We start from the raw sequence: 15,299 nt of genomic DNA, 5'->3' as shown, positions 1-15,299 counted from the left end.
CTATGTCTTTATTATTTGCTTGTTTCTTTGGTCTACTAGTCTTTCTGTTACTGAAAAAGAAGTGTTGAAGTCTCCAACTCCAGCTTTGGGTTTGTCTGTTTCTTCTTTTAATTCTGTCAGTGTTTGGTCCATATATTTTGAAGCTCAGTTGTTAGGTGCATACACATTTGAGATTATGTCTTCTAGGTGAATGACCTATTCATTATTGTGTAATATTATTGTGTAATGTCCCCCCTTTCCCTGGTAATTTTCTTCACGCTGAAGTCTGATTTGTCTGATATTAATACAGTCACTGTACCTTTCTTTGATTAGTATTTGCATGATATATCTTTTTCCAGCCTTTTACTTTCAGTTTAACTATGTCTTTATATTTGGAGTTTCTTGGAAGACTGCATATAGTTGGGCCATTTCCCCCCTAATCTGATAATCTGTGTCTTCTAATTGGTATGTTTAAACTATGCAAATTTAATGTAATTATTTATGTATTGGAATGTAGTTAAACCATTTTATTTGTTTTCTGTTTGGGACTTTTAAGTCCATTACAGTGCTAATCTTACTAGTTGTTTGTGACTAAATTCTTTTAAAAATGTATTTTTTCTGACAATAAAAGAAACATAAAACATTGAAAATACAAAAAATATAAAGAACAAAGCAAAACATTTACTGTTCTATATAAACACTGTTAATTTATGTGTCCAAATATTAAAAACAAAAATTTTATTTTTCAAATTTATTGTTACATATAGTTGCATAACTACATTTTTTCCTACTCGCTAATATTTTAGGATTTTTTCCCTGTTATTAAATACTTTCAGAAACTTAGTAGTTCAATACCGTCTCATTGTATTACTATAACCAAAATATTGTAGATAGTTTTTTTTAATTGGGGTAAAACAATAAAGTGTACAACTCTGTGACATTTAGTACATTCACAGTATTGTACAATCTTCACCTATATAATTCTAGCACATTTTTATCACCCCAAGAAGTAAACCCCATACCCATTAAGCAGTTACTCCCTATTGTATAGGCTCTGGCAACCACTAATGTGCTTTCTGTCTCTATGGGTCATTAGTTCTTTTTGCTGAGATAGGGCAAAGTATATAAATAGTGATCAAATAATAAATGTATTAGCCAGCCATCTGAGAAATAGAATCTGGGCTGCTTGCTAAGAGCGAACAAATAACTTATTTGGCTCACAAAGTCTTTTTTTTTTTTTTTTTAGTAAAATAGGGCAGTAGAGTAGTAGGATGAGCACTAAAATCATACCATCTGGGTTTGAGCTCTAGTTTAATAGTAATTAGCAATGTGACTTTTAGGAAATTATTTAATTTTTTAGTGACTCTGGTTTTTTAATCTACATGGAAAACAGTACCTACATCATACATAGGGTTTTGAGGGAGTTAGAAGAGTTAATGCACATAAAAACTTACAGGACAGCATCTGTCATAATAAGCACTGATTGTTAGATGCTATTATTTTAGCATTATTATTTTTATTATTGAAGGATAAAACTATATTGTGAAACCTTGTGCAGTAGTCATTCCTCAGCTGTTAACTTGTTGTGTATTAACTTCTTAGTAAAATTTCCTTAAAGCTTTTGTCACCTCATACATATATCCCAATGCTCTGGGGTTTTTTTGGAGTCCTAGTGGGATCTAGAGGGTGGAGTCAAATATTCTAGGTCCTAAAACCAGAAAGGTGTTGAACATCTGTGTGGAGTACCCAAGGCAAAAGAATATTCAGCTTAATGTGAAGAAAGTCCTAAAATCTATAATCTAAGCTTCCACCTTAGGAAACTAGAAAATGAAATTAAATCCGAAGTAACCAGAAGAAGAGAAGTAATAAAAATTAGAGTAGGAATCAATGAAATTGTAAACAGAAAATCAGTAGAGAAAATCAGGAAAACCAAAAACTGGGTCTTTGAAAAGATCAATTAAATCAGTAAGCCTCTAGACAGGCTAACTAAGAAAAAAAAGGGAAAAGACCCAAATTACTAAAATAAAAAATGAAGGAAGGGACATTACTACAGATCCCATGGACACTAACAGGATAATAAAGGCATATTGTGAGCAACTCTGTGACTAGATTGTAAATGGATCAGTTCCTTGAAAGATAGTCTGCCAAAGCTTACATCAGAAGAAATAGGAAACGTGAATAAGCCTTTATCTGTTAAAGATGCTAAATCAGTAACTTTACAAAACAGAAAGCACCAAGCTCAAATGAGTTTACTGATGAGTTCTAGTAAAGACTTGTGAAAAAAATTATAGTACTTCTCTAGAATGCCTTCCAGAAGATGGAAGCAGAGGAAACATTTCCCAAGTCATTCTATGAGACTAACATTATTCTCATACCAAAACCAAAGCTATTATGAGAAAACCATGGACCATTATCTCATGAACATAGATGCTAATATTCTTAACAAAATAATAGCAAACTCAATCCAAATGTATAAAAATAATTATACATACCATCACCAAGAGGAATTTATACCAGATATACAAGACTGGTCCACCATTAAGAAATAAGTTGGGGTGCCTAGCTGGCTCGGTTGAGTGTTTGACTCCGGTTCAGGTCATGATCACACAGTTTGTGAGTTTGAGCCCCACGTCAGGCTCTATGCTGACAGCGTGGAACCTGGAGCCTGCTTAGGAGACTGTGTCTCCTTTTCTCTTGGCCCTTCCCCCACTCGTGCTCTGTCTCTCCTTCAAAAATAAATAAACATTAAAAAAATTTTTTTTAAATCAGTAAACTGTACTTTTTTGCAGATGACACAATTATGTAGATAATCTGAAAAAAGTGACAACTCCTGCAACTAATAAGCAGTTATAACAAGGTTGCAAGATACAAAGTTAATATGTAAAAGTCAACTGCTATCCTGTATACTAGCAGTGAACAACCTGAATTTGAAATTAAAGGGGCACCTCGGTAGCTCAGTTGGTTGGATGTCTGACTTGCACTCAGGTCATGATCTATCTCACAATTTGGTTTGTGAGTTTGATCCCTGCACTGGGCTTTTTGTTGTCAGTGTGGATCCCACTTCCAGTCCTCTGCCTCCTCCCTCTCTCTCTTCCCCTTCCCTGCTTATGCATGCCTCCTCTCCTCTCCTCTCCTCTCCTCTCCTCTCCTCTCCTCTCCTCCCCTCCCCTCCCCTCCCCTCCCCTCCCCTCCCCTCCCTTCTCTCTCTTTCAAAAATAGAAACATTAAAAAAAGAGAAATTGAAAACACATTACTGTTTATTAGCATCCTCCCAAAATGAAATACCTTGTATAAATCTATCACAGTATGAACAAGATTAATATGAGGAAAACAACACAGCTCTGATGAAAGAAGTTGAAGAACTAAGTAAGTAGAGAGGTTTTCTATGTTCATGGATAGGAAAACAATATTGTCAAGATTTAATTTCTTCCCAGCATGATCTGTAGATTCAACACATTCCCGATTAGAATTCTAGCAAGTTTTTTTGTGTGGATATCAACCGATCAATTCTAAATTTTATTTTCTTTTGTTTTTTTTTTAATGTTTTATTTATTTTTAATACAGACAGAGACAGAGCATGAGAAGGGGAGGGGCAGAGAGAGAAGGAGACACAGAACCGGAAGCAGGCTCCAGGCTCTGAGCTAGCTGTCAGCACAGAGCCCGACACGGGGCTTGAACCCACAAATGTGAGATCTGACCTGAGCCAAAGTCGGAGGCTTAACCGACTTAGCCACCAGGCACCCCTCAATTCTAAATTTTATATGAAGATGCAAAAGACCCAGAATAGCCAGTTCATATGGGAGAAAGGCAAAGTTGGAGAAATGACACTCCCTGACTTCAAGACTTACTATTTAAAGCTATGGTAATTAAGACCATGTGGTATTGGTGAAAGAATAAACAAGTAGATCAGTAGAACAGAATAGAGAGTCCGGAAGAGGACACAAATATAGTGGCTGATCTTTGATAAAGAAGCAAAGACAGTACACTGGAGAAAAGATAGTCTTTCTAACAAGTGGTACTAGATCAACGAGATACCTAAGTGCAAAGAAATGAATCCAGACACAGACCTTATATCCTTTGAAAAAGTTAACTCAAAATGGATCATAAACCTAAATGGTAAAATAGACATCGCACCAAAGAAGATACACAGATAGCAAGTAAGCATTTAAAAAGGTGTTCATTATGATGTCGTTAGAGACAAATTAAAACAGATTACCACTACCCACCTGTTAGAATGCCCCAAATCCAGAACGTTGACAACACCAAGTGCTGGTGAGGATGTAGGGCCACGGGAACTCTGATTTATTGTGGGTGGGAATGCAAAATGGTACAGTCACTTAAGACAGTTTGGCAGTTTCTTACAAAACTAAAAATCTCTTGCTGTGTTTATAATTGTTTTATTCTTAATTAAAAAACTTGGAAGGAACCAAGATGTCTAGCAGTAGGTAAATGGGCAGATAAATGATAGTACCTCCGGATAATGGAATAATTCCCAGCACTAAAAAGAAGTGAGTGTTCAATCCATGAATAGGCATGGAGGAACCTTAAACGCACGTATATAAGTAAAAGAAGCTGATCTGAGAAAGCTACATTCTGTGTGGTTCTCTCTTTTTTTTTAAAAACTATTTTTGAGAGAGAGAGAGAGACGGAGTGTGAGCAGGGGAGGGGCAGAGGGAGAGGGAGACACAGAATCTGAAGCAGGCTCCAGGCTCTGAGCAGTCAGCACAGAGCTCAATGTGAGGCTCGAACTCACGGAGCGGAAGTCGGACACTTAGTTGACTGAACCACCCAAGCGCCCCAACATTCTGTATTATTCTGTTGTGACATTTTGGAGAAGGCAAAACTGGAGACACTAAAAAGATAAGTGATTGTCAGGGGTTGGGGGCAGGAGGGATGAATAGGCATGTCCTTATACATTTATCAAAACCCATAGAGGGATGCTTGGGTGGCTCAGTTAAGCATGACTTTGGCTCAGATCATTATCTCACAGTCCATGAGTTCCAGCCCTGCATCAGACTCTGTGCTGACAGCTTGGAGCCTGGAGCATGCTTCAGATTGTGTCTCCCTCTCTCTCTGCCTCTTCCCTACTCACACTGTCTCTCTCTCAAAAATAAACAAACATTAAAAAAATTTTTTAATAAAACATAGAATGTACAACAACCAAGAGTGAACCCAGTATAAACTATGGATTTGGGTCATAATGAAGTGTCTCTGTGGGTTTATTGATTATAACAGATATATCACTTTGGTGTGGGATGTTGACAGTGGAGGAGGTTGTACATATGTATAGGCAGAATACACGTGTATCTTCTGCTCAATTTTGCTGGGAACCTAAAAACTGCTCTAGAAATGAAGTCTTAAAAAATAACAAAGTCTACAAAAATGCTTCTCTTCAATTATAAACATTAGAAAGTAACTTTCTAGGGTCGCCTGGGTAGCTCAGTAAATTGAGCATCCAGCTTCAGCTCAGGTCATAATCTCACAGTTGTTGGGTTCAAGTCCCGTGTTGGGCTCTGTGCTGACAGCTCAGAGCCTGGATCCTGCTTCAGACTCTGTCTCCCTTCTTCTACCCCTCCCCCGCTCAGTCCTTCACTCCCAGGCACGCATGCTCGCTCTCTCTCTCTCTCAAAAATAAACATTATTAAAAAAAAAAAGGAAAGAAAACTTTCTAGGTCAAGTGGTCTAGAAGGGCTTTCCCTAATCTGCAGTATTTAACTACATAGATTCAGATTGGTAACGGAGAAGGTGCTGCATTTTTAGACTGCAGTAAATATGCGTAAATTCTGGTGGAGTGTGACTTGTGCAGTGTGGCATGAGTTAGGGTTCTGTGTGGGAAGGAGTGGGAGATGGATTGGAGGTGATAGTACTCTACAGAATGTTTACCCACTAGTCATCTGGAAGAGAGATGGGTAGCAGACTATCAGGGCCCAGACTAAGAGGTCTGTGAGGGGCTTTTATGTATTCTGTGCACCTCAGATGTGAGTGAGTGTTGAGATTGACTTGTTTTGGTAGGACTGAGAGGTCCAGATGGCCACGAGTGAGCCCTGTGATCCTGTGTGTGTGGATGTTGCTAGACCTACTTCAGTATAGGGATAAGTACTCATGCATTTCTCCAAAGCTCTGTGCCCAGATTCCAGCCAGGAAGATAATTTGGCCGAGTAAGAGCCTGCAGTGGAAATGGAGAGGAAAGGGTACTTTTGCAAGTTGTGCAATGTCTTAACCGAACTCAGGGTCGCGTTCCTTCACTGAGCCCCGCGTTGAGGCGCCAATTGTCTTAATCGAATGCCAGGTCCTGGCGCGCTCGTCCCCGGCATTCGGCGGTACCTGTCTCATCCATCCTGACCGGCAGGGCGGAGAGTCCTCGTGGGTTCTTTTCCTGAGGGAGGAAGAGAAAAAGGGGGCAGGAAAAGGGACGCACAGAGTGAAGACAGCACTCACGGTTTCCGATCAGGCAAGAAAGAGAGAGAGCTTTATTCAGAAAACTGTTTCTTATAAAGGTTTCAAGGTGGGAAAACAAGGCAGCTGACCTAGGAACCCTGTTGCTAGGAAACAGGGTTAAGGGATTAAGGCTGGAGTAAAAGGGGAACCAGACTAAAGTGTATTAGCACAGCGCCTGAGGGGCCGATACCACCCTGCCTGCAGGCAGTTGATCTTTGGTCTTTTGGCTTCTCTGACAGGGAGTGGCGCTCCCCTGCCCATTTTGCAACTCCCCTCGGGGAGTGACAAATCCACTAGCAAACGGCCAAGCAGCTGAGTCTTTGCCACTCCCCATAGTGCAAGACCAAAGAAATGAAGAAAATGAAAAATGAGTTAGGGGGAGAATGAAGAAACCTTTAGGAGGTTCTGCTTTGTCACTGCCTTTAACTCTGACTTCTCAGTGAAGGTGATGTCTGTAATGTAATTCTTTTTGGAGAGAATGTTGAGAGGGGGAAGGGTTTTGTTTTGCTAGTTCTTGCATTGGTCAGGCTTGGATGGTGATGTTGACTTGCAGCAGTTTCTCTGAAGCCAGAAACAAAGCCTGTCCTCTTTCAGGAATAGGGGGAAGGGAGAACAGAGTTCATGTAGTGCATTTCCAGATCTCTAGGACAGAAAAGCTTTCACCAGGAATAACTAATTACCAACCGTAATGCTGTTTTATACTTTCTGTCCATACTCATGTAAAAGATGAGATTTAAATTTCTAAAAAAGACAAATGGGGCCCCTGACTTGTTGATATGCTTTTAAGATTCAAAACGTCCATAGTAGCTCTGTAGAAAGGCATCAGAGTCCTAAGTTAAACTTCACCTTAGAGGTATGCGTACCAAGAGGAGTAGTCTTTTTTATTTTAAGATGTGTAAATTTGAATTTGGTTAGTCCATTGATAGTCTAAAATTTGACTTTCTGGTTGTTAAACTAAATACTTGGAGGTACTTCTCAAATACTCTATTTTAAATTATCCTTTGATGAAAATACTATAGATACAGCAAGTACCAAGAGTGTCCGAGTCAGACTGGTTGAGAAATTCAGCAGTAGTAGTGAAAGAAAAAGAATACCAGCCATCTTTCTACCTGTTTGCATAGAGAATGGATAATATTTAAATATTAAGTCCTTCTATCCAAGTTTTTTTTTAAATAGGCTCCATGTCCAGCATGAGCCCAGTGCGGGGCTTGAACTCATGATACTGAGATCAAGACCTGAGCTGAGGTCAAGAGTCAGATGCTTAACCAACTGAGCCACCCAGGCACCCCTCCAGTGTTTTATTTAAGTGCTTTTCAATGTAACTGCCAAAGTGATTGTGAAGATGTCAGTTTAATCTGTGTATTTTTATGCCAATTGCAAGAGTTTGGCTGCTAATGTGCATATATATATAGTTTTAATTCCCTGAAGTATTCTTAAACATAATTGTGTTTTAAAATTTACTATTTATTTTTCAAAGTAATCTCTACATCCAGTGTGGGGCTCACACAACCCCAGGATCAAGAGTCATATGCTCTACTGACTGGGCTAGTCAGGCACCTCTACTTAAAAATTTTTTTTTAATGTTTTATTTATTTTTGATACAGAGAGAGACAGAGCATGAGAGGGGGAGGGGCAGAGAGAGAGGGAGACACAAAATCTGAAGACAGCCTTCACGCTCTGAGCTAGCTGTCAGCACAGATCCTGACGCGGGGCTCGAACCCACAAACGTGAGATCATGACCTGAGCCGAAGCCAAATGCTCAATAGACTGTGCCATCCAGGCGCCCCTGTTTGTTTTAATTGTGGTGAGATACACATAACAAAATTTACCATCTTAACCATGTTTAAGTATACAATTCAGTGACATTAAGTACTTATTACACAACCAGTGATTCTGGAGATCAGTTCCATCTGTCTCCAGAATTATTTTTTATCTTGCAGAACTGAAACTCTGTACCCGTTAAATAATAACACCTCATTTCTCTCTCTCTTCAGTCCTTGACATCACCACTGTACTTTCTGTCTCTATGAATTTGACTCTTCTAATTCCTCATTTAAGTGTATTCATCTTTTTGTGACTGGCTTATTTCACTTAGCATAATGTCCTGACGGTTCATCCAAGTTGTAGCATGTATCAGAATTTCTTTCCTTTTTAAGGTGGAATAATAATCAGTTGTATGTTTATACCACACTTTTAGATCTATTCATGCATCTTTGGACACTTGGATTGCTTCCACCTTTTGATATTCTAAATAATGATACTATGAATATGGATATAGACATTTCTTTGAGAGCCTACTTTTAGTTCTTTTGGGTATACACTTAAAAGTGGAATTGCTGGACCATATGGCAGTTGTATTTTTAATTTTTGAAGAACCACCATACTGTTTTCCATAGTGGCTGCACCATTTTACACTCCCACCAACAGTGCACAAGGGTTTCAGTTTTTCCACATCCTTGTCAACACTTGTTATTTTATTTTCTGCTTTTTGGTAGTAGCCATCCTAATAGGTGTAAGGCATTGTGAGTTTTGATCTTCATTTCTCTAATGGTAAGTGGTGTTGAGCATTTTTCCATGTACTTGTTGGCTATTCAGCTTGTCTATTCAAGTTATTTTATAAATCGGGTTGTGGGAATTTTTTTTTTTTTTTAGATAAGAGTTCTTTATATATTATGGGTATTGACCCCTTATCAGAAACATGATTTGCAGATTCTTTCTCTGTTCTCTGGGTTCTTTTCATGCACAACTCTGTTAATTGTGTCTTTTGATGCACAGCAGTTGTATTTTTTTTAATGTTTATTTTTGAGAGAGAGAGAGAGAGAGAGAGAGAGAGAGAGCCCGAGTGGGGCAGGAGCATAGAGAGAGGGAGACATAGAATCTGAAGCAGGCTCCAGGCTCTGAGCTGCCAGCACAGAGCCTGATACAGGGCTCAAACCCACGAACCGTAAGATCTTGACCTGAGCAGAGGTCAGTGCTTAAACAACCTACCTACCCAGGTGCCCCGATGCACAAAGGTTTTAATTTTGATGTAGTCCAATTTACTTTAGTTGCCCTATGCTTTTTGTGTCATATCCAAGAAATCATTTCCAAATCCAATGTCCTGAAGCTTTTTCCTCTATATTTTTGAGTTTTATATTTTAAGCTGTTATGGTCTTTGATCCATTTATTTTATTTTTTTAATGTTTATTTTTGAGAGAGAGTGAGAGAGACAGCACGTCGGGGGGAGGGGCAGAGAGAGGGAGATACAGAATCTGAAGCAGGCTCCGCACTCTGGGGTGTCAGCACAGAGCCCAACGACGGGCTCAAACCCATGAACTGTGAGCTCATGACCTGACCCAAAGTCAGATGCGTAACTGATTGAGCCACACAGGCGCCCCAGATCCATTTTTTACCTTACATGGGGCTCAAATTCACAACCCTAAGGTCATGAGTCGCATGCTTCTCTGACTGAGCTAGCTAGGCACTCCAGTCTTTGATGTGTTTTGAGTTAATTCTTGTACATAGTGTGAAGGTAAATTTCCAACTTTATTCTTTTATATATGATATTCAGTTTGACTATAATACAGTATTTAACAGCACTTGTTGAAAAGACCATCCCTTCCCTTTAAAATTTAAAAAATTTTTATTTTAGTTTTGAGAGAGAGAGTGTGAGTGGGGTATGGGCAGAGAGAGAGGGAAACACAGAATTCAAAGCAGGCTCCAGGCTCTGAGCTGTCAGCACAGAGCCTGATGAACTGTGAGACCATGACCTGAGCCGAAGTTGGTCGGATGCCCAACTGACTGAACCACCAGGCGCCCCTGTCCTTTCCCTTTTGAGTGACCATGCCTGTCTTGTCAGAAATCATTTGACAATATATGTGGTTTGTTTCTGAACTCTCTTCTCTTCTGTTGATTTATACATCTTTTTACCAGTACCACATTATTTTGATTACTGTAGTATTATAAGTTTTGAAGTCAGGAAGTGTGAGACTTCCAGTGTCATTCTTCTCTTTTCTAAATTGTTTTGGCTTTTGAAAATTGTTAGGGTTTTAGTGATGCTGAGAGCAATCAAAGGGTTCAAGTAGTGACCTCCCAATCCCTCTATTGCGGAGGTCCTCCTCATCAAGCAACCTTTAGCCTACTGGTTTTATTCATTGATGCTTATTGCCTGAATCATTTCATCAGGGGTTACAAAGTGATTATTTCTTCCACCTACATTAGCTGGAGTAGTTCTGGGATAAAAAGGTTTCTTCATCAACAGTGATATCTTGGGGTTCAGTTTTATAGTCAGGCCAGATTCAGTGCTTGATTCTTTAATTGCAAATTTTTAGAGGAAGGAGTTGGTGCTCTAGTTGCTTTCAGTGAAACTAATGAAGGAAAAGTTAAGGTTAAATACCCTTTTTATAGGTATCATAAACTCTTAGGTTTTATATATGAAACCTATTTTAGTTCATTGCAGTTAGAGATCCAGGAATGTGTTTTTTTCACACATAGGCCACGTGTTCTTGATGTAGGTGCTCTGCAGGGCAGTCTGATATAAAGTAATATGACTGATTGAAAACTGGCTGCTGGTTTGTGGTGTTGCCTTCCATACCCCAGGTGGTATTCACTGACAAGCACTCCAGTCCAATCTTGTCAAAGTAACTGATTTTTACGTTACAATATCAAATGTTAACTTGCCTAAGTAAGGAGGTCTTTTCTGCTTTTTGTTTACTGCCATTGTTATAGTCCTCTAGCTGTAGACAGCCTGTCACCAGACATTGTTCTTAACATTGACTAACTTCCAACATGGCAATACAGTAAATGTTTGTTTTTTGTTTGTTTGTTTCTTAATGCTACTTTTTAAATGGTGCTAAGTAGTGGTGCATAGATAATTTGCTATTGATTCTGCACCTGCCCTATGCCAATCACCATCCTACAAAATTGATCTCCAGTCTTTACTGTGTGTCTCCCTTTGACCTAGGTTGGTTGTTTTTGTTTTCTTTTTGTTGTTGTTTGGTTGAGAAGTCTCCCTTTGCTGCCTCCTTCAGTCAGTCCCTTCCTCCCCTATCAGTACTCATTTTTATTTTAATTTATGGTTTATCTGTTCAACGTTTTGCTGTTTTATTTTAATTTATGGTTTATCTGTTCAGCTTGTTTTGCAAATACTAGCCAACATATATAAATTTGACCCTTTTCTTACACAAAAGTATCATAACTTAAGATCTTGATTTGCATCTTACTTTCTTCTCCCCACCTAATATATTCTAGAAATCACTGTAGAAATCCTCATTTCTTTTTAAGGCTGTGAAGTATCCCCTCTGGTAGAGTGTTATCATTTTTCCAGCCATTCACTGTCGACGGACATTCAATTTTTTAAAAAATGCTTGCTGTTACATATAATGCTGTTATTTTCCTCCTCCAGTTTCTTCCCCATTTCACTACTTCATAGTAACATTCCTTGGAAAATTTTGTATCTATCAGTAACGGCTATCTCTGTCTCCCGATTGCCAGACTCATGAATTCTTTCCATCAGGCTTGTGTCCTCACCACTCCACTGAAACCCCACTTTCCAAAGCACCAGTGACCTGCATGATGCTATATCCCTTGTTTTGTCCTCACGTCTCAACTTGCACTGGATCCCATTGATGACTCTGTCCTCCTTGAAACACTTGTGACTAGGCCTCTAGAACACCACATACTTCTGTGTTGTCTTTTTTCTTTTTTGTTTTTTTTTTAGTAAGAAAGGAAGAATAGTAGGAAAGTCCATTTAATAGAGGGGACATTTGAAAGTGACTGCTTCAGTTCTTTTTTTTTTTTTTTAATGTTTACTGTTTTGAGAGAGCACATTGAGGGAGGGGCGGAGTGACAGGCAGACAGAGGATTGAAGTTGGCTCCATGCTGACAGCAGGGAGCCCAATGTGGGGCTTGAAGTCACCCTGTAAGACCATGACCTGATGGACACTCAACTGACTGAGCCACCCAAGCATACCTGTATTTTCTTTATTCTTGAGGCTGTCCCTTCTCTCTTTATTCTCACCCTCCTATCATTGAATGAATGCATTCCTCTTCCCTGTGGCGTCAGCTGGTGGCTGGGCCAGCTGGGCCCACTTCAGAGGAGGGCTGTCTGCACCAGAGGGAAATAGGAAGGGCTGGAGTCTCTGCATCTAGTAGTCGAAGCCAAGAGTGGGAAGAGAGGAAGGCTTCTGGTTTCAAAGGTCACCTGAAACAAGACTGGAGTCTGACACAACCAGATTTATTGATGTTAAAACAGTGAGGACAGACACTCCAGGGGAACTGTGGAATGCCACACAGCAAGAGGGAGGAGGGAAGCCGCCTTTGTAAGGTTTGGGTTCTTGCTCACAGATTCTGAGAAAGCTCTGAAGGAAATAGGGGTCAATTTTGGATTGGCAGCTATTTCTGAGACAGGATTAGAAGGGGGATTAATTAGGGTTTGAGTGCTATCTTAAGGCAGGGGCAGTTTAATGCTTGGGTATCCTCAGTAATAGATGCTATAAAAAAATGGGTCTGGGGGCATCATTGGTAAGAAAGCAGCAGTCACTCATGGCGTTGTTACAGTATTTTATAGCTGCTGTATGACGTCGGAAGAAATAATGTTTTCTGTTAACTTTGCACCTGCGTTGTCTATAAGTAAATGTCTGTACTTCCAGCCCATTTCATGGTAGGGTCATTTTTTTCCTTTTTCATTCTGAGCTGATTTCCATTTTTTATCTCAGGTATATTTTTACTCTTTCAGTTCCGTGGCACTGATTTACTGGATTTGGGAAGTATAGATTCTTGTTTCCTACGACTAAAGCAAGTAAATGATCACTGTAGCCTCCCACTCCATCCCCAAATTAAAAAGCTCATAATTTGGGGCACCTGGGTGGTTCAGTCAGGTTGAACATCCAACTTTGGCTCAGGTCATGATCTCACAGTTGGTGAGTTCGGGCCCCGCGTCGGGCTCTGTGCTGATAGCTTACTCAGAGCCTGGAGCCTGCTTTGGATTCTGTCTCCTTCTCTCTGCCCCTCCCCCATTCGTGCTCTGTCTCTCTGTCTCTTGATAATAAACAAATGTAAAAAAATTAAAAATTAAAATAAATCTCATAACTTGTAAACAGGGCATGATTTGGGGGAAATTGTGAAGTGTAGGAATAGTTTCTTTGTTGTTGCCATTTCAGCTTTTCTTTCTGAGCCCCTTTCCCTGTTATGGGCCCCAGGGACCCTTCTCATCTCATCTCTTCCAGGCTTTTGCTGCTCTTTCTTAGGCCCTTTTCTCCCCCTCTTTGTGAACTTGTGCCTGTTGGTTGATTTGATAATGAGGTTAAGGTAGCTTAATGTATTCCTTTGAGTGGTATTTGCATTTTACAAGGAAATTCCTGAGAATAATGCTGAAACAAGCATTCTAGGACGAGGTTCTAGTGCTTTTGTGGCAAGATGGGGTGGGGAGTAAGGATGGGTAGGGGACAGGCTTTGAGTAGAGGCCCGTCCTTCAGCAGTCACTCTGAGCAGCTATGAACTGGAGCCTGGTCAGCCCTCTTCTCCCTGAGACGCTGCTGTAGCGGTGTTTTGGTAGACATAGCGAAAGTGTATGGGCATGTGTCATGGGAGCAAGGCTCTGTGTGGGGTAAATAATGTGGAAATGTAGATCGCAAGTTGAGACTGGGCAGACGAGTGTAAGGACACTGGAAGTTCCTCCTCACAGTGGTACACAGACACTGCTGCCTTGGCAGTTTCCCAGAGACAGACAGAAGGATGTTGAGACTTGCTCATAACACCGACCATTGAACTGCTTACTGTGTAGGAATGTTTCAGTCCATAGACTACCAGGGCTCAAACTCTCTCCTTTCAGGCCTCTGTCATGGAAGCTAGGCAGCACATATTCAGCCCTCTTACGGAGATGACATGTGAACCCATTGCTTTAGCCCAGCAGTTTGTCTAGAGCCTTTTTACTTCTCCAGATCCAAGTTGTTTTTTAATCCTCAGGGGAAATGTGACATTCCTTTTGCACTTTGAAGACGTATTGAGCTTTAGGATTTGAGTCCACAGCACTCAAACCTAGATGTGACCTCCATTGTAGTCTTCCACGCACACACTGACTAAAGCCAGGCTGTGTCTCCTGGTGTTGTGGCATTCTTGTTTCATGACACCTGGGAACAAGTACAAGGCATTTGCTCTAGGGATCAGTCGCCTACAAGATCTCAGTCCTAGCCACAGTTTGAACCATTTTGAGGTGTCTTTGTAAACTGAATTTGTAAAAGTTGTGCTTTCTCAAGTCCCCTGGCCTTTTCCCTGGGGATGCCCAGACCAAGTGGAACATATTGATGTGGCAGATTATTGCTTTCTCTAGGTAACTTCTGTCTGCATCTTGTGCAGGCCAGAGGCAAGCTCTGGATGTCATTGGGCAGCTTCGGCCCAAGATGCATATCAAGATGATGGCTCATTTGTATGGTTGTTGGTCTTCCCTCTGTTTGAAGACTATTAACTGGTCCTTACTGCTGTACTTAAAAGGGGTTGCACAGAAAAAACCATCACACTGCAGGTGAGAGTAAACTCGTGTCTAGCTCAAAGGACAGCTCATTCGGAGGAAGACCTCAACATTGGCACATTACTATTCCGAAATTCTAGACTTTATTTAGATTTTTTTTAAAAATATGGAACGCTTCACAAATTTGCATGTCATCCTTGCACAGGAGCCATATTAATCTTCTATGTATTGTTCCAGTTTTCATACATGTACTGCTGAAGTGAGCACAGACTTTAGTTTGTATCAGTTCTTCCACTCATGACTTCCAGAATCCAGCCTAGGATACCACATTACATGTAGTGGTCTTTCAGTCCCTTCTGATGTGACAGTTTCTCAGTCTTTTCCATATTTTTCATGACCCATGATAGTTTAGAGGAATACTGGCAAGTACCCTTTA

At 40.2% G+C, this 15,299-nt stretch overlaps 1 protein-coding gene and 1 non-coding gene across 3 annotated transcripts in view; one reads left to right on the top strand and one right to left on the bottom strand.

Moving 5' to 3' along the window:
• The window catches only part of ILRUN (inflammation and lipid regulator with UBA-like and NBR1-like domains), a 90,700-nt gene that overhangs the window by 50,168 nt on the left and 25,233 nt on the right, over nt 1–15,299 (top strand). The gene's annotated exons all lie outside the window — the stretch shown is intronic.
• On the bottom strand, nt 15,024–15,130 carry LOC115297257. Its single transcript, XR_003911360.1, has one exon. It is a non-coding gene; the product is annotated as a U6 spliceosomal RNA (small nuclear RNA).

Source organism: Suricata suricatta, chromosome 7, assembly GCF_006229205.1.
Source record: "Suricata suricatta isolate VVHF042 chromosome 7, meerkat_22Aug2017_6uvM2_HiC, whole genome shotgun sequence".
Lineage (NCBI taxonomy): Eukaryota > Metazoa > Chordata > Mammalia > Carnivora > Herpestidae > Suricata > Suricata suricatta.
Note: the sequence above shows the minus strand (reverse complement) of the source record. Positions and strands in the feature narration are given on the sequence as shown.